This window comes from Osmerus eperlanus, chromosome 10 (assembly GCF_963692335.1).
Source record: "Osmerus eperlanus chromosome 10, fOsmEpe2.1, whole genome shotgun sequence".
Taxonomy (NCBI): Eukaryota; Metazoa; Chordata; class Actinopteri; order Osmeriformes; family Osmeridae; genus Osmerus; species Osmerus eperlanus.
Genome location: NC_085027.1, coordinates 6,781,726 through 6,801,866, shown reverse-complemented (window position 1 = coordinate 6,801,866; position 20,141 = coordinate 6,781,726). Strand labels below are relative to the sequence as shown.

At 43.2% G+C, this 20,141-nt stretch overlaps 1 protein-coding gene across 1 annotated transcript in view; it reads left to right on the top strand.

Annotated features, from left to right (window-relative positions):
- The window catches only part of celf6 (CUGBP Elav-like family member 6), a 95,587-nt gene extending 84,059 nt beyond the window's left edge, over positions 1-11,528 (top strand). Inside the window, 1 exon segment of the mRNA XM_062471778.1 lies at positions 3,432-11,528. The gene's annotated coding sequence lies outside the window, so the exon portion shown is untranslated.
- Positions 11,529-20,141: the final 8,613 nt, after the last annotated feature.

Here is a 20,141-nt window from a genome sequence, read left to right as displayed (position 1 = left end):
TATTTCGCAATTTAAGAAAAGAGAAAAGAAACTCCACCGATTCTTTCCTTCTTTTGCACCCCACTACCAACCTGCGACCCTGGCAGGTCCAATCATAGCGTGAGGCGGCCTCCCAACGTTGTGTAGCCACACCCCCGCCAGTCACGGGGCGGAGCTACCCACGCCTGTAAGTTGAACCCATGGTGTCATTTTCTATCTGGATGACGTCATGTGACAGGATTGTGACCGCATTGCATGACGTGAAGTTGATTGGTTTCTCTCTATACATCTATATATCTCTATATCTTTATATATCTTTATATTTCGCCCACTTTTTGATATTTTTTGGGCAGTTTGTGAAGTGCCGTACATTGATGCCTATTTGATAGTTGGTAGTTGTTGCCGTGCTGATTGGTTGGTTGGTCACATGATCCGGTGTGACCTTTGACCCCTTCTTGCTGTTGTACTGTGATCTTGTGTGTTTTACTTTCTCTTGTGTCCAGTTCAGTGTCTATGAATATTCTATATTATGTACCTCTCTATATACATATTCACTTACCACTGGTGTTTATGCAAATGAAGACTCTACATTCTGTTTAGACAGAGGACTTGACACCTGTTTCTGGCACCTCAAGTCTCTGATGCGTTGAGGAAAAAAAATTAAGCTTTTTCAATCAGCTGCTCTTTAGTTGAGAGATAGCCAAGATGACCCTATGTTTGTGCAGCCAATTAAATCTGCTCCATCAACACAGAGAGCGCAGACAAATGTTGACACTCCACTTCTCCTCCACACACTCCATCTGCACCAGGGCTGCTTCTGCGGGATTGTTTTGTTTGCGTAGCATGAGGATCACTTCTCATATATTTATTTATGAGCAGGCCCAACCAATTACAATAGGATTGCAAAGCTGCAGGCACAAGCTTGGCCCCACGCAGCAAGAATCCACTCTACGACACACGCACGCACAGATATCATCGCACAAATGCACTCTTAAACACATAGACACGCAAGACACACACAGATTGGAAATGGAAAAACAAATATCTCAAATTGCCCCATTACAGTTTGTTGTTTGGTTTTCCAGTCTAGGCCTCTCTGTGTTATTTTGCTTTTGAAGGATGTAGCTGGCATACTTTGTGTAACATGAAACCCTCCGTAGCTTACCGTACTGTGGCCTGGTCCTAGTGTTAATTATCACAACATAAACTAAATCATTAGCACTTCCATTGATGAATGCTACCGGTCCCCTGGCTAGCTGTACAGTGGAAGGGGTTGTTCCTGTGTAATTTACACTCAGTGTCTGTTCTTACAGGCCAACCCTGATAAGACCTAGTGAACAGGTTTTTAGTCCTATTCCCTGCTACATTGGTGGTGCATCCTTCAGTGGCATGAAGTAAAGTCAGGCTAGCCATCAGAGGTTATAGCAAGTCTGTCTGGATGGCCCACATTTCCAGCTCTCTAATTGCTGGTCTCTCTCAAACAGTGTTGGAACACTGAGCATGCTCTGATAAGATTGCATGCATTATGGGAATATTTGATACCCAAAGGAATAAAGTTCTAGTATCCGTGGAAACAAAGCACACTTTTCTTGTTACAAGGTTCTTAAGAGTTTTTTGAGAATTTTTTTTATTTTATTTTTTATTTTTTTTTGGTTTGTTTGTCAGTGTCAAACTCCCGTCTGGAAAAACCACAGAGGACTGAAGCAGATCCATCTTGTATGTTTTTATTTCAGTCTCGGATGGATGTGGTGCATGTCTACTTTGAATTAGGGGTGTGTTGTGAAGAGCTGGCACGTCTATAATCAGGTCTGCCAGCTACAAAGGCCTGCATCTAATGGTACTGCTTTCCTCCACTCCTACGAAATAAGTTAGCATCTCATCTCCCATGGTTAAGAAATGATCCATTGTAAAATGGTAACAAGCTCATTCGAGAGAGAGAGAGAGAGAGAGAGAGAGAGAGAGAGAGAGAGAGAGAGAGAGATTGAGAACAGGAGTAGCGGGCGAACATTCCCTCCACAGCGTCAGCTTTTTTGATGCTTTTCTCAGAGAGAATGATGAGCTGTGATTTAGTCTCTCTTGAATTACATTAAAGCGACAGTTCACCCCCCCCCCCCTTATTTTTTCCTCTTGCCTGTAGTGCTATTTACCCATCTATGTCATTTTGGTGTGAGTTGTCAAATTTTGTAGACTTCAGCGCGGTGGTGTGGTTGGTGGGAGTAGTCATTTAGTCATTTAGCAAACGCTCTTATCCAGAGTGACTTACAGTAAGTACAGGGACATTCCCCCCGAGGCAAGTAGGGTGAAGTGTCTTGCCCAAGGACACAACGTCATTTTGACACAGCCGGGAATCGAACTGGCAACCTTCAGATTACTAGCCCGATTCCCTAACCGCTCAGCCACTCCCTGTTTGGTAGAAATATTTTTTCCTACAGGAAATTGCTCACAACCAGGTCTGTGGATTATTTTGAGGGACCTGTTCATAATTTCTGGAAAGAGACATTGCTGTTGAGTAAAAAAAAAAAGAAGATATATATATTGTGTTTTTAGCACCACAAGACTAGCCCAATCTAGTTTTATTATATTCTAGAGAAGGCAGACTTCTTTATGGCCCATATCTACTAAACTCTGTAGCTCACACCAAAACAATCCATAAGGATAAATAATACTGTACAGGTAAGAGGGAAAATATTTATTTTTAAATTAGAACTGTGCCTTTAAGGCTCAGAACGCATTAAGCATGATTGCCTCACAAACAAGCTATTATAAACACCAATGAGAGGCACATACAAACACATCCAATGTGCATCCGTCAAGGTGTTGCTTTTGGCAGAGAGGGGATTTAGGGGAGTCAGGGCATAGCTTTTAGATTTTTACAATATGTGTCACAATATGTTACAGTTCAAGGATCTCAACACACATTGCTACATTATTTTAATGTATTTCATCAGACAGCAGCTATTTTTCATTGTTATCTTCATATGATCATGTCCACATCTGTGTGTTTCGTTTGTCCTAGGTGTGTCCCCCCCACCCCCCACCCCTTCACCGCCTTCTCTCTGTTGTCATGGGGACCTGTTCCGAAGTCCTAAAATTAGGCTACCATGCAAGAGCTGATGGCTCTTTTCAGGATAAATCTCATTAGGTCATGTTTCTGCTACGGGATCAGTTGTTTTAAATAATAGGACCTATTAGGATTAGCTTTGTCGCTGCGCCCCAAACTCACATGTCTGTTCCACAACCCACCGTCCCCTTCACACAAACATTTATTAGAGATTGACTGACACACTCTTCTCTTGCTCCTGTCTGCTTCACATGTCGTGCCTGTCTGTGTGTTATCTAGTAGCCAGCACCCTGCACCCTGCAGACAGCAGTCTTGCCACAGACTGACTTCTCTCTCTGTCTCTCTCTCTCTCTCTCTTTCTCTCTGTCTCTCTCACCTATCTCTATTTCAGGATGAAGGGCCACAACACCTTATTTCCACAAGTGCAGTATAAAGTACAAAGACTTCTTGCTCTGCTACATATCATGAAAGAAGGGTGGTCCCTTGATCCTGCTGGAAACTGGCCGAGAGATTGGGTGACTGAGGAGAAGGAGCCTGGAGGTGACTTTTTCTTTTCTTTTCTTTTCTTTCTTCTTCCTTTCCTTCGCAAATGCCTCTTTTTTTCCTGTTTTGCTTTGGCGCCTGAAGAAGAGGATTGTTTGCAGAGACCAACTTTTTGCTGCTGTTTTTTAGACAAGATGGAGACCTTTATAGACACATTATGCTCAAAGCATGCATACTGACACAGTTATACATAGACACACACATACACACAAATAGATCAACCAATGCACACCCACACACATATACATGTACAGACAGGACACTTGTAAACATTTTTTTGAACAAGCTCTTATGTACATGTATGAATATGTGCAAATGCCAACTCAACAGACAAACACATACACACACACACACACACACACCAGCCTGCTGCCATTTTGGTTTTTGTGCCTACACAGGTGTTGTGCTCTGTGACAGGGCGAGCTCTGAAGACAAGAAGATGAAAGGAGGAGAATCCAGGATAATTTACATGCATCATTCCTTAGGAAATAGGGACCAAAGGACTAAACGCTTTTTAAAAGAATATAAATATATAAATATATAAATATATATTTAAAAACTCTTACCTTGTAGCTGCAAGTATTACAATTTAATAGTAGTCAAAAGAAATCATTAAAATCATTATCCAGTGGCCTACTGTAAGTATGAATAAAAGAAAAAGGAAATAATGTGTAAATTCAAAAAAGACAAGGAAGCGTAGTACCAATGGGCTGATTATCTGTTCTGGTTGCTGTTTCTGAACCAGGTTGTAGAGTAGAAAAACGTAGAAAACTAGACTAAAGTAGATTTGCTAATTTTTGCCGTTGTTTTTTAAAGAAAAAAAGTACTTGAACCTGTAAAGAATGGGGGCAAATGAAGGAGGGAAAAAAAAATCATTTTGTCAGTCCATGTGGGCTTAGAGTCTTTCTCTCTTGGACATTAAGGTTCGGCCACTGGATATCTCGGTCATCATGATGTATAACTCACCGCACTCAGACAGCTACAAAAGAACTGTTGTGGAGGAAACGCAGAAAAGGAAAAAAACACTGATTTAACTTCCTAGAGTCTGCACTGGACAGGGTGCAGATACAACAGGCTTCCCACTAGCCTTTGTGTTTAAGCGACAATCCACTGTAAAGACCAAGCAAAACGGACATCATGTGTTTATCCTTCTTTTCCTTTTTGGAGCTTTTGTATTAATGACAGGGAGCGTGCTGTTATGAAACATGTTTAAATAGTAAAAGGGAGAAGACTTGGCTAAAAGGAAAAGGACAAAATGGACAAAGCATTAAGGAGAGCACAGAAAAGGATAAGTGAGAATGATAGCTACCGAAACTGCCAAAAGAGTGGACTCGACAGGAAATTAATGAATTGGCTCTCGCGACGTTTGAGACCCTTGGCAACGACAAAAAATAGACCCATTAAAAATAACCGCATTTTAGGCCAGAAAGCTAGAGAGAAGGCAGGATATTTATGTTCGCAGAGGCCGTTGTTAGGCTCTTATAAGATAGAGAAACAATGCCTCCTGTTTCCCTGCTGTCTATCTTCTTATGAAGTTGAACTCTGAAGACCAACTAGATTTATTGATAGCAAAAGAATGAACGCTTTTACAGCTCATTTAGCTTTGTCGTATATAGTGTAAATGCCACTGTTAACATTCCAGATTCTCTGCTTACTCCATATGTAATACAAATAACCTGTGGAAAAAAACTACTATCACAACACATCACTACCCGCTCTGAAAATACAGTCATGTATCTTTCTACAGCCATCCTTCAGCACCTCTCAACCAGCTATACCAACCAGTACACAGCAGAGCGCTCTGAAATTGTCAGGTCTTGAGTTAGTGTCTTGGAGACCTTATTTTGACCATTTTACAGTGCTGGATGTGGGCCCATAAAACAAGATCAATATGTTTGCAATGAGTCTGGAGGGAGGATGGATAGCAATTCAATCACTCTCAACACTTCCCCAAATTCCTGGGTTGAACACCATCTCACACACCCCATATATCCCTCAGAGCCGACTGTTCAAAAGGTGTGGAAAGAGGTGGGTGGTGAGGGGGGGGGGGGGGTATAGAGGAAGTGGGGCAGGTAAAAGAAAAGAAAAGTGGAAGTCAACAACCAAACCTGACCCCTTAAGCCCCCTCGCCTACCCCATGTCACCATGTCCGAGGCTCGTCTACTTGATCCTTTAAAGTGATGCTCTGAGGTGGATCCCTGGGGACTAAATCCATGCAATCAGAGGCCCTGGCCGACCTCTCTCTTCTGCTGAACACCACGTACCCGAGGATGCCTGCTCTTGGGAAATAGGATTGAAGGGTAGATAAAGCAAAGTGTTGGCATGTACTAGGTTCCTGCTGCCTTCTGTCCAGCCTGTTCCTCTTTACCTCTGGGACTGTCTCTCCAAAACAGAGCAGATGTATTCCAAGTCTACACAGCATTGCCTGAAAACCCAGCCTGCATTATCACACCACAATGACTTTCACACCCTCCCTATTTCCATACTTATCAATCTTGCCCAGCTGCTTAAGAACAGTACACTACCATGCCACTCTTTTTGTAAACAGGTTTTGATTTGTGTTACTTTGCTGTACAATGTCATGCCAACACTACCAATTTTAGATCTCTTGTTTTTTTTATTTTACATTTCTGTATTTTTCTGCAACAGACAGACCCTCATTCTGTTCACTCATGCCTTCCAGAACCAAACCAGGCTGTTCTGTCGAGCCAGCGGCCCCCCCTGGAACAATGTTTCAAACCTGGCCCAATCTCTGGGTTCACTAGCCTTCGATTATCTCCCCCACCTTATTAGATATGCTATTTCACCTTTTCCTCTAATCACGGTGTAATCGCCAGGCTCCATACATTAGTAGCAACCAAGTGAAAAATCATCAGTATAATCACTTGGACCAAATTACAGTCGGGATGGTCCCCTGAATGCATGGGGATGACAGAAGGAAGATTAGAGAGAATTATGTTTGTGCTGCCGACTCCTGGCAAGCCTGACAACAGCTGACCTGGCACCAAAAATACAGTGTCTACCAGTAGAGTGGTGGATTGAGGAGCGAGGAGAAAGCTTCCTATATCATAGCTAGTTAGGTGTTACCATTGAATATTTGATTGACGCGAGCACCGATTGTTGCAAAAACGTGGGGGAGAGATGGGGTAGTGGTTTGAAAATGCTGCTCCAGGCACAAAAGCTACTTGACAAAAACAGGATGCAAATGGGTAGCAACCAACAATTCCACTGAAAATCCTCAGTTGCAGCTCTCAAGTGGCCTGTGTCATTGTGCTTCAGCTTTCAGCATTTAAATGTGTCTCAACAATCTCCTAAGGGGCTGCCATTTCCTTCAAAATATCCTCTCTGAAATGTGTTGTCTCTATGTGGCTGTATTACAGTTGGGACACCTGCAAAGCACAGAGTATTGTTCAGCACTGAAAGAGTATTGGTGAAGCACAGTTTCTTTGGAATCAAAAACGATGCCCATAGAAAACATTGCAAGCTTGGTCCGGGTTTGTCTTAAAATTGCCTTCGAAAAAAATAACACGGTACAAAGCAAACTTCTCACTTTGTTTGGGAGCTCCGTGAATTCATGTGAAGTAGGTCAACATGAATGCATGTTCTTTACAGCCCTGTTGTGCTCATTATTTATGAATGCTGAATTAATCAATGAGAAACCTAATGTTCCATGAGCAATGAAATCTCCCAGACTCATCTCCTCTGCCGTCTTGAAAAACACATCCCCCAACACTGGTCCCCTGAGCCCCGTCATGTACCCGCTGTGACTGCTCCACTGGACCCTCTCCCTGATGACTCCTCTCCCAGAAAGGCTGCCCTCCCATGGCTAGAGAGACCACTTAGAGCCAGGGTTAGTCAAGGGCAGGTTTCGCTCAACCTAGCCTGGCTTTCAGCTGTTTAGTTAGCTCTATGCTAACAAAGCATCTTAACTGTCAAAGAGAGCCAGGGTACAGGCTTAGAAGGCTAAATTAGGGCAATGTGGAATCAGGGAGCACTCTCAAACCAGGGTGTTTTTATTGCTTGGATACCGAGTAAGAGGATCTTATCTGTGTGACATAAAGTTAAAACAGAAAATAGCTGTGAAGCCAGACTGGAACAACGGAAATGAGAAGCAGGGAGTTTTTATTTTTCTCTTTATTTACTACAGAAGCTGCCGGCTCAGCTCCCAGCCTCTGGCCCTGTCTGGCCCTTAGTCCAGCCAATGCGGCAGCTCCAGCCGCTTCAGAGAATGCTAACTCAACAGTGACTCGCCTCCTGCAGGAGCAAGTCCACCACCGTGCTCACTGAAAAACACCCACTCATGCTCCGCGGGGAACATTTAAGTTGACATTTTAGGTTAATGCTAATATTAGTCTGAAACTCAGTATCACTGCAGGCTGTTCAGAAAAAGAGTTGACCAGAAACAGGGCTCATGTAGGCCTAGTCATAGAGCAGCTAGCATGCTTACACAACCAAAATGAAGTTAATGTCAAGAGGTTACGGCAAAAGAGGTTACTATATGCTGTCACTGCCTGATGTAAAGGACTTCTGCAAAGTTAACTTCATCCAGTGGCTAAGCTTTTGCTATAGGCTCCGAGTCCAACACCAATGACTCTATTTAGTATTCTGCCAGGTCAGTCCTCATGAGGAGCGAGAACCCTGTGAGGGTGTTGGAGAGCCCATCCAAGGGGGCAAGGGAGGCAGTTGCTGGAGCATGTGTGCGAGTCTCCATCCCCCTGGGTGTGGAGCACTCACCCTAAAATAGCAGTGATTGTCAAGGAAAGGAAGTGAAATGTAATTGACTGAAAGTGGAGAGATAATTAAAGGAACCTGTTGGACAGGAGGGATAAATTAATGCCTCTCATTTAATGGCTGCTTTGGGAAAGAGGTTTTTTTCCCCGTCATCATGCTTTACCACAAAAACGGTTTTTACCATGGAAATGGGATTTTAGAGGAGGGGTTGAGGGTGGAGAAAGGTTGGATGGAGGAAGCATGGCCAGGCAGGAGCGGGGGCAGGGGGTCTGGAGATGGAGAGGGCATGGATGGATGAGGGATGGCCAGGCAACCTCAACCAAATCCCTTCAATACTCAGGGCATCAGTCTCGTTGATGTCATGATTAGTGGATATGGTTTGTTGCCTTGCGTGGTCCTAGCCAGGGAGAGGATGTGAAGAGCGGTTACCCTTTGGGGCCAGTGGGGCCAGTGGGGCCAGTGGGACCAGCGGGAGCTATGCTGGGTCTCTACCCAGGCAACCTTGGTGGATTACTAAGAGACAGAGACAGAAAACAGGGGAGAGAGCTCCAGAGGGGCTCTGAAACGTCTATGAACATTGCCTTGGATCTATCAGGTCATCATGTCATCATGTCATTTAAGAAACAGAAGACAAGCTTTTATCCTACCACAAACCATACGAGCAGTCAACCACTGAAGATGTGCAATCATGTTTGACAACAAAGCTGAGATTCAAATCAAAGTGAGGAAGGCAAAGACTTTTTTATTCTTTCATGTATATACTAGGTAGTAAGTCAGAATATGTTTAAAAAATGAGGCAGGTCATATGAAGTGTATTATAGTAGCTTGTCTCTAGATGTCTGACTGTGTGGGACGATGATGTCACTAAACAAACGTATCCACAGCAGTTGCAGGGATCTGCTCAAGTGTTGGGTCATTTTTAACCCTTAAAGCCTTTGACTATCCAGCCGACATGTACGCTAACAGGCTAACCCCTAGGCTGAGGGAGACCAGACAGGGCTAGGAGACGGAGATGGTTTGGTGTGGCCTAAATTCCAGCGTGGAGTGATCCATTCATTAGGATTCTGTTTACACGGACACAACATGCTATTCCTGACATCTGAAAGATTGCTCGGGCAGTAATTGGATTAGTCCAATGGGAGGATGATGAGACGAATAGATGTGACCTCAAAGACGTGAAGAGCAGGACCGCCCCCCCGGTGGGCTCGCCGCAGGGGAGCGGGAGACAGCTTCAGCCACGCTCCTCCGCCTTCCAGCTCACCGTGGTTGGGTTAGCGAGAGTGGGGGGAGAGGCCATTGAGACGGTGGTGGGATTGCCAAGTTGGGGCTGAAAAGAGATGTATATATTATCCAAACACAGGTGTAGGATCAGATTGAGAAGGGGCCAGGTGAGAGGGATACACTTATTTCTAGAATGCCAAGACTACTACCCTGCAGTCCCCCTTGCCTGCTTGCCTTGGCCTCGTCTCTCCTCAGCTACCTAGCTGCAGTACTCCTGTACATATAATAATATAGCTTATTTTTTAATTATGTTAAGCCTTCTTTATAGACAGTACAATAACTCATGTTCAAACAATTAAAAAAATGAAATGAATAGTTAATATATTTCACTGACTTTAAGAGAAGGAAACTATGAAATAATTTATCAAAAACAGTAGAGCAAAGGATTTTATTTCTTGTATATTGAAGCGCTGATGTTCAAATGGATTTATATTCATGTGGTTAAATGGTTTTCATGTATTCTCTCTCTCTCTCTTTTGTTTTCTATTATCTGCTGAAGCTGGGATGGACCCCATTGTCACAAGGTTTATTCTGATGTGCTTTTATGATACATGTTAAAGGGAGATTTTGCTGCACAATCCCTCTGTGAAATTCCTTGTAAATGGACAAGTTAAAAGAGATGTTTGTTGACAGAAAGCTCCTACATTCTGTACAGGAATTAAGAAACTGCACTGTAGGGGAAGATGATGAAAGATTCATTATGTGTGGATTCAAAGAGATGAGTCCATTGCACAACTCAATTCAAGGGGAATCTGCTGTTGTAAGTAATTGCATGTTTAAAAGGATTTCATAGGAGGCCTTTGGTTCTATTGGAAAACCTCAGACATTTTGTTGTTTGTTTTCAAAATGTTAAATCATCGTTTCCCATGACCATTGTTTTTATAAGCCATGAATTCTCTTTGGTTCGATCCTCTTGTCTTCATCTTGAATACAGGTTTTCTTTTATCAAATCAAAGAGTCATATCTCCCATGTTCATCTTCTCTGCATGCAAAGGACTATGGGAAGTTTCTCTTAGACATAGCAGGTTGTTTCAGTGTTAGGCTGAGATAACGTTTATATTGTAATAACTGTGGTTGACTCTGAAGCCACTGAAGAAAATGTGCCAATGATAGATAGTTCCACTGCACTGCTTTGGTCTAGTCAGGTTAGCTCCTGACACCAAGCTGATCTAAGGAGTCTGCCTTAAATAACAGTCCGTTCTCTCCGATAGTACTACCTGTGGGAGCGTGTCAGGCACGCAGTTTTCTGGGGATGTCAGCGATATTTCTTCACCTGTGTTGGCGCTCATTTATATACATCGATATTGTATAAGTTGAATTGCAGAGATGAAGCGTTTCTGCTGAACTGCTGTCAGGTGTTGAGGTTGTCTAGTGTCAGTTTTGCCTCAATCCCACTTCTGACACCGATGAGGATGTGGTCACTCAGTTCCATTCCCACGGTTACAAGGACCAAATTTGAACACGTTCAACCCCAAGAGAGCTGCTTTGCTCCAACCCAACTCAAAATGACAGCCTTTGAAAAACTTTTCAGAAAGAGCTATTACAAAAAAATCTCCCACAATACTTTGCATTAATAATCATAACATTCCCAGCTTCGCAAATTTGCTTTCATACACCTAACTTTCATTTTATTTCTGCCAAAATGTTGAAGTTAAATTTAATTTATTATAATTTATCTAGGTAAATATCCAATGGTTTATTTCTGAAATGTTGTTTGAATGATTGAATAAACGTGTAACTTTTTCATTTTACTTGAACAAAATTAGTTAACTCTATTTCCTTTCAAACAGAGCTGTAATTTGAATTGGTGTTGGCACGGGTCTGTTTTTCCCTGACAAGGGGTGGTTTCTCTCCCATAGTGCTCCTGAACTGTAGTTCTCTAGTTCATTATATTCTGCTTAGACTAAAATAAAGCACAGTCCTGTAGAAAGATTACGGTTGCATTGTGCTTCTTTCATCACACTTTCATATGTTATAATGTTAATTAATTCCATAACCTCCAGTCAACCAACGTAAAGACCTATGAACCGCTGAGGTTGACCAAGCAGGGACACGACCCTGGATTTATATAGCTGTGAAATGTGTGGTGTCTTGTGTCACTTGAATTATACAGAGAATGCATTTAGAACGTGTCATCGTATTAATTGAGATAATAGTGCTAACCATATCTGAATACCAAATTAGATGAGAAGGTTGGTAGGGAATTGTTTTAAAAAGGGCGAATAATACATAATAAATGGGATGGAGATTGAAAGTGGGTGGAGAACAAATCGTGCATTGATTAAAGTGAAATGGGATATACGGTCTTATCTGACATCCTAGGTGCTACAGCTGAAACCAGACCAGGTGCACTAAGAGCTGAGCTTGTTTGGCTTGCAAATAAGAGAACAGAGATCGATGAGCCAATCGATGGCTCACCTCGTAGACAGTTTTATTGACAGCCTGGGAAACATTTGTGGTGCTGAGGCACGGGTCACGTCGAGGTCCTGTGGTTAAAGTCCTTTTTATGGACCAACTCGCTTCCTCTCGCATTGACTCTCAAGCAACAAAGGGCAGCAGCCAAACCACAACACATCACCAACAGAGTTCAGAGGTCATAAACATCAGCAACAACACCTCAGTTTAGAATAGAGGATGTCACCATGGGAGGGCCCTGGATGACCACAGGGGCCCCTGGGCCCTCAGTGTTGCTGTTTACGGTGTCTCTGCCAGGAGAGAGTAGGCCAGCAGATTTATAGTTGCTAAATCTGTCGACAATAAAACAGAAAAAGGGCTCCAGTTGGGACAGTAATTCCTGGCCATTCACGTTGTGACTCCTGTTGTGTGTCTCCAGAGATGCGCTTATTGTGCTGCAGACGCTCAATGATTCCTGATGACAAACTGGACGGTTCCTCGGAGTGAAGTGGGGCTGAATTATCTCTCTCTCTCTCCCCCCCCCCCCCCCCCCGGTCTGCCTCAGAGTCATAAGCCCTGGCAGCCTCCTGTTGTCAATACTCAATCTGTCCTGTAACCCCTAAAGCTGATGAAACTGTGCTGGGATTGGGGGGGTGGCTTTGTTTGTTTTTTCAGGAAAAGGAGGGGAGGGGGGAGACGATGGAGGGGTTAGACCAAAGTAGAACGACAACACTCTTTTTGACATTGCCGTTTTTGTTCTTCCATTTTGGAGCAAGCCGTGGAGAGGGGCGGGGCTGGGGGCCTATTACAGTTTGTTGTCCTTCTCTGTCTTGGAGTTGTAAAAGGAGATCAGAATGTTTCATCTCGCTGCTCAGGTGATCCACCAATAAGGCGGATAATAAGCTCTCTCAGGTCTCTTAACCTTCCACCTCGTCCACCTTCTTTCCTCAATTGAGCCCGACACACGGGTGGTGGGGCTGGGCGGATTGGAGGGGTTGGCAGAGAAAATTCTGATAGGCAATGTTGATTGAGCCTGCCGAGACATTAGGATGTTAAAGAGATATACAGGAAGATACTGAGTGAAAGGGTGTGACAGACATCATTACTGACACAGTGTTGTTTCTCTCACTGATGTATGTGTTTGACAATGTCATCATGACCGCAACATGATCCCTTATTCAAATATTCCCACCGCCAAGTTAAGAAGGGTTTCCTTACTGTACCAGTGATGTCGTTTACAGTACACAACTTTGAGTGACAGGTTCCGACGGGAGAGCGGTGCCATCCCTAGGACAATGTTGTCTCCTACATCAATCAAGAGATGTCCTTCATACCCCATTATACAGAGAAAGACCTGCACGCCCCCTCTCTCTAAGTGCAGGCTATGACTGACAGCTCTACATCCTCTCACAGGCATCACAATCTCCATCATCTCCTCCCAGCAATGGCATATGCACAAATATTTAGCCTATTGACTGATCGCTTGTCTCTTGGCACGTATTTAGCACGTGACTTATATATGGTCCATTAATCTATCTATGCAGGTGCATTAAGCTGCGAGCTTGTGAACACTCCGGTACTTGCAAACAGGACTATTAGCATGTCCTCGCAATGAGCAACATGTTGAAAAACCATTAAAAACATACCACGTACCGCAGATGCATTCACAATGGTCTGTTTAAAGTGCAGACCCATTTACATTAGGTCACAGAAAGCCTCCAACACACACACACACCTTCCTTAAAATATGCAGCTACATATCTCCAACCAGGGTTTGAAATTACTTAGCCTATTACTCTTGGGGGGTCCCCTACAATTACGTAAATGAAAAATAAATTCTAAAGACTCTTCAGAGTCTATCTTATCCGCATCTTTTCCGATTTTTTATATTATGAAATCTTAAATTTGGAATTGGAACATTTTGAACTCTAATTTAAGATTAGCCTTACCCCTGTCTGCGGTTCCATTATCCATTATATTAACTGGGCATTGTATGAAGTTGAAATCCAGCAGGTGAATTGCTCAGGCCTCAAGGACATGCAACGTTAACTGTTCCTGACATATAAAGATACAAATGCAATGAATAAATATTTATTATAAATATATAAACGTTTTTGCCGCCTAGCATTTGGCACTACAAATAGTATTCTCTCTTTGAAAACAGTAACAAGACTAACAGGTTGCATAGCCTGCTAATTCCTGTACTAGTGGCTAACTGACAAGGTTATTCAGCTACAAGAGAAAGATCATTCTGTCTGTTAGAATGAGGTAGAATTACTGGCAACCATTCACAGTCTGAAATATATACCACACTCACTGCACTAGAACCTCTAAAGTCCAAGTGGAGGGACAAAGGGCGCCAGGTTTCGATCCCATCCCTCTTAACATGCAGATTCTGAAATAACAAAGCTTATAACTAAATAGAAGTGTAAAGTGGGCTGGAGGTAAGCAAAGCTGCTTTTGATCCTATTATGTATTACAAAAGCGTAATCAATATCTAATCAAGGAGAATACAGCACTCAGTGCCTTACAGAGAGCTTTGTTGTCAGGGGTGAGGTTTCCATGGTGACAGGACAGGTGGGGAGAGCTTAGTCGTGTGCCGGTATCGATGGAAATTAAGAAGCATTGATGAGACTTGAAGATGTAGGGATAGAAGGAGAGAGATCATATAATGGAAGCATGTAGGGGAAGAGAGAAACAGAGATACGGAGAGGGGGACAGAGAGACAAACGTAAATGGTTTGGAGTTTTTGCCTTCTGATTTTCAATTGGAACGGACCATAAGCAACAGGCCCACATTAGGGATGTCCAAATAACTAGTTTGGTTCTGTAATGTGCTTATTAATGTGGTTAGAAATGTGCTATCAATGACAGACATACAAACTCTCAGGAACTCACTTTTGCTTTGCTTCTCTTTTTTTTTACTAGGCTACATTTATAATCACACAATATGTCAAAAGCCCAAATAGTTTTTTATTGAAATAAAAAACATCATATCTAAACCTAATTTAGGGTCCCTTTCCCCTTAAAGACGTCAGTCCATTAGGGCCAGCCTAATTAGTAATCCAGAACAAGCATAATAATGATTGGAGCAAACCAGTAAGGTTCTGTGTTTGGATGGTTACTAATGATGTCATTAGAGTTTCACAGTCATAGCCTAACAGCAGAGTGGATTAGCTTTACAAGCCTGCTCCCTACCGCAGTCTGTAACTCAGCTTTACAGCCATGGACCTTATTCATAAACCGGTGTCCTCTGTGTGTGTCCCCCAGGTGACATTTAACAGGGTTCCACATTTCCTTTTTGAATTGATGTGATTTTCAATTGCCACAGTTTCCATAAATACGAAATGAAATGTGCATACAGAGAAGTCGTGCAGTCCCCATCCTATTTTTTATATCTCAATCTCACTCTCATTTTGGGGTAATTCACAGGATTGTAAAAAAAAACAAGCGGTAACGATGGAATATAAAATTTAGTGAAGGCACAAGGTCTGAGCAAGATGCTGCCCATCTGAGTCACTGCTAGTGGCGCCTTAAGATGATGTCACTCGAGCACACAGTCGGAACCTCAAGGGGAAAGAAACCAATGAACTCGTCATCCTGAGTTCCTGCTTCTCTAACCCTCAACCCATCTGACGTGTGTGTATGTAAGAGTCCACTTGATGGCCGTTTCTATCCCTCCGACACGCTTGGTCCCAGGCCAGGCCGTCTGTCAACAACTGATTAACACTTGAGATAATAGGTCATTAAAGTTCCCCTCCAATCAATGATTACAATCGAGTAATCAAGCTGGAGATTGAATGAGCGCTGAGCAGCGTGAGGCCCGGTGGGAGCTGAGGGCCTTTCATCAGAATAGGACTGCTACACACACTTTCCTCACCAAACGAAGGCACACTAAACTAAAAGACACTGGACCACTGAACATCCTTGGATAGCCACAAAGCCAGCCTAGTACACACACACACAGCCTTAGCCTCTTTGCTTCTCCCCAGACTCTCGAGAAAGACTAGTAGTCTTTGTTGAAAACTCTTGGTATTTTGTGGGTCAGTGTCATTTAACCTGGCACCTTTCAGCTGTGACATGTAATCTATTTTCATAAATCATACTGAGGCTTCATTATTCTCTGATTATCTTTCTCTAATCACACACTCAAACACACATACACAATTATCACTGCTCACGAGCAGGCCAAATTGTGCACATAATGTACACACCCCCACAGAACTGCAAGAATTAACACGCAGCTGTCTGTCTGTCTGCCTGCCTGCCTGCCTGCCTGCCTGTCTGCCTGACTGATTGTCTGTCCGCCTGTCTGTCTGCCTGACGGATTGTCTGTCTGCCTGTCTGTCTTTTTGGAAAGCCTTCTTGCCTGCCGGCCTTCCTCTTTGTCAGTCTGCCTTCCTACATTTCTACCATGCTCTTTTTCATCTGTTTGTCTTCTCCCTGCATCTCTGCCTCCTCCTCTGCCTCCTTCCCTGCCTCTCTCCCTGCCTCTCTCCCTGCCTGCCTCTTTCTGCCTGACAGGCGAGCAGGCAAGACAGAGCGGGAGCCCCAGTGACAGGCAGAACAGAGGGATCAGGCATTATCATGAAAAACAACCCCGTCGCTCCCCAGCGCAGCCTCACAGCTTCCTCCCGTCCAGCTGCTTGTTTGTTTGTTGTGTCAGTATGGATGTGGCTCCGTCTTCTCAATCAATGCACGTTTTCCCCCGGACAAAACGCCGCTGCCACTTGAAGGGCAAGGAGTCCGCCTGAGGAGAAGCGAGACAGGAACACGTGAGAGACCAGTGAGGTGGAGATATACACGGCCTGTTTTTTCTCTCTCTTTTTTTTCTCACTCTCTTTTCTCTCTCTCTTTCTCTCTTCCTCTCCTTTTGTTAAAAAAAAAAAAAAAAACTAGTTATCTTAATATCTGAGCTCTATCATCATAGAGCGCCATGTCTTTGGAACTCCCCAGGATAGGCTGAACCGTCTAATTCAGAATTCTTGCTTTCGCTTCTTTTCAGACGGAATAAAAGATAGATAAAAAATATATATTTCTCCCATTAGCGCAATTGGGCTAATTTCTCTCTGGATTAGAACACATGTCATTCTGGTTCATAAAAGGGCATAACACTGCAGAAAGAGTGTCTCATTCTGCTCTCAGAGTGGCTCTCGTAAAGAGGCTGTGCCGAGTGCCTACTAATAGACCTGCAAGGAGGAAAATGATGCAACTCGGAGGCAACTCTTTAATTTGCCCTTGGTTCACACCATGTATCTAGGAACAGAGACTGGCTCTTACCCTGCCAACACATCTGATTGGTCTGTTTCCTTTCAGGAACCAATCCAATTGCTTGGTTCGGGTGTGTTCCAGTTTGGACCAATCACCTGTTCATTTTACTAGAACAAATGTTTGCTGACGGATGCTTGTAGTTATGCAGGGTACAGCAGCCAAAATCAAATTGTCGTTTTTTGTGAACTGTCATTTGTTTACAAGTTTACATTTGCTTATATTTGAATTTCTTGCATAATTTGGGCACTAATTTCTGCATATTTGTTTGTAGACTATGGGGAGTGTTTTAAAGTTCATTCTTATTATTAGAACATGTTTGCACCTCACTCTATTGGGTTTGAGATGCAATTTGTATCTTAGCAACCTGCACAGCGACAGAGGAAGATCAGAGAAGCTACTTATTAACCTGTTGCTATGACAACAGTGGTGGGCAATAACTCACAAGATGTTTTAACCCTTTCCATGAGTCCTTTCACACTCTATCACTCTTCAGAGAGATAATGCCCAGAATATTGACAAAAGGCATAATCAAGGCAATTAGATTCCCTCTCAGCACATATCAGATTTAATTTCTCTTCTCAAATAGTGTGTGTTTGTGCATGTATGTGTGTGTTTGTTTGGGCATGTGCGTGCGTGAATGTGTGCATGTGAAGCGCCTCAGTATTCCAAGCCAGCAAAGGCTCTACATAAGAAAATCATAACCAATGCTCCATCTTGATAACAAGAAACACAGCCAAAACAAAAACTCTCTCTCTTTTATTTCCTCTCTGATGACATTTGCATAGATACACAGGTAGGTACACATGATAGAGAAAGAAAAGCTGATCCGAATGAAGCCAACACACGGCTCCTGTGAAGAGGTGCAGACATCTCTGTTCACTGTTCACACCAGCTTGTGCCCCAAAAAAGGAAACTCAGAGGTGACAAATGCTTTCTTCGCACATGTTGTAGCAGGCGTGTGAACTGATTTGAAATGATGTTATTCCTCCCCGAATCTATCTTTTTTTTCCCCGTATTTTTCCATACATGCAATTACGCCCCTCACGTCAATTCATCAAGAGATTTGCATGAGGTAATTGTGGTGGCACAGCTACTGATGCATTTTTAGTGCACTTCAATTAAGAGAAGCCACTATTAGAGAAGCCACTTCAGTCATGTGACAAAGGCCTCTTCTTCCTTCACGTTCATGAGGAGCGTGGCAGCCGGGTTGTCTGATTGGCTGGGACCAGCTACTCACTCTGAGAAAAAGAAAAGAGTTCGATTTAGAACTCATTTCAGGCTACTTCTCCTAAGAGGAAACAATTAGAACCTTTTATGGTCAGGTCAATTTGATTCCAAAACAAAGGTTTTGCACACAGTTTTATCAGGAATCACAGTTCTGTCAAGTATGTTAGTTTGAACCCACTGTATGATGCAAGATGGGCTTTTTTATGCATTTTTATGTAGAGCCACTCTATGTATGATTAAATAAATTAGCATGTTGGTTTTTGTGTTCATGCTACAGCAGGATTTTGCAAAGGTTGGCAATAAGAGTGGCAAGTTAATAACAAATGTCCTTCCGTGTTATTTAAATCAATCATATTTTCACTCTCCACGCGAGAATATCTCAAGGTCTAAAAAGAAAGTATTGATTACGTGAACCAAGCAATGTTATTATCAAGCCAGAATTCTGAATGCCCAATCCAAGCGAAATGACTGCCTGCAAACTCAGCTGCCTCATAAACCTGGTGAAATGTGAATACAATAAACCTCTTTCTGGGAAATTCACACAAGTGTGACATATTGTCTATATATATTTCTTTTATGACATTATTATATCCCCGGTAATGCAGTCCCCAGAGACGTGTTCACAGGTAGTGGAGTTCTGCCCAGATCTCCTGGAGAAGGCGAAGAGACCCGGCATTACCTTGGCTTTTCATCCTATGATATCATACTAATATCCCTCAAAATGTTGGAAACCTGTCCTGGAGAGTGGAAGAGAGTGGGTTGGTTCTACAGTTTGTCTAGGGCTTAGCACTCTGCCTTTGATCTCAGACATGCAGAGGAGGGTCTGGAACAGGGATACAGTGCTACTGCCCTCTATAGGTGAACAGAGGAAGAGGAACGGAGCAGACTAAGAGAAGAAAGAAGAGTAGGAAGGAGAATCGAAGAGAAGAACATAGAGATGGAAGAGAAGGGCGAGAGATGCCAAAGAGAGGAGAGGAACCGAAGGGAAGAAAACAGGAGCAGAGGAGAGCGGCAGATTCAGGACAAGACTCTCAGCAACAATGCATACAGTAAGATGAAGCAGTCCTCTGCCATCCATGCTTCCTCAGAGGGCATGCGTTGTGTTTGATGGCACGCACGTGTGCTGGTTCTATTCTACATGCAGTCTCTCTCACATGACTTACCGCACACAGGGTTTGACATTTACTTCATTGGTGCACTTAAACTGTGCCAGGTGTCTGGTCCTTCTTTAGACTGACATAGAAAAATCTGTCAGTTGTATGTGCGGTTGTAAAAAGTGAGAAAAACATTATCTTGGGCGAGCACCCTGGCCCCCAGTGGGATATGGAACAGGAGAACCTGTGAGTTATCTCGCTCCCTCTCGCTCCCTCTCGCTCCCTCTTCCATCTCAAATCTGCCTGTCTGTCCTGCTTTATCTCTCTTCCTCTCGCTCGCTCTGTTATTACTCTTTCTTTCTCTGTCTCTCTCCCTTTCTCTGGGTTCCACACTGTGCTAGATATACAAGAACACAAAGTCACAGCAAGGAGGGCAGAACCCGACAATCAAAACCTTTTGATCATTTTGATGCTCATTTATGTCTTTGTCGCTAGACTCAAAGAAAGAGGTGGGACTGGTCTTTATTCAGTCTGTGACAGACCGGGTTTGGCTGTCAATCA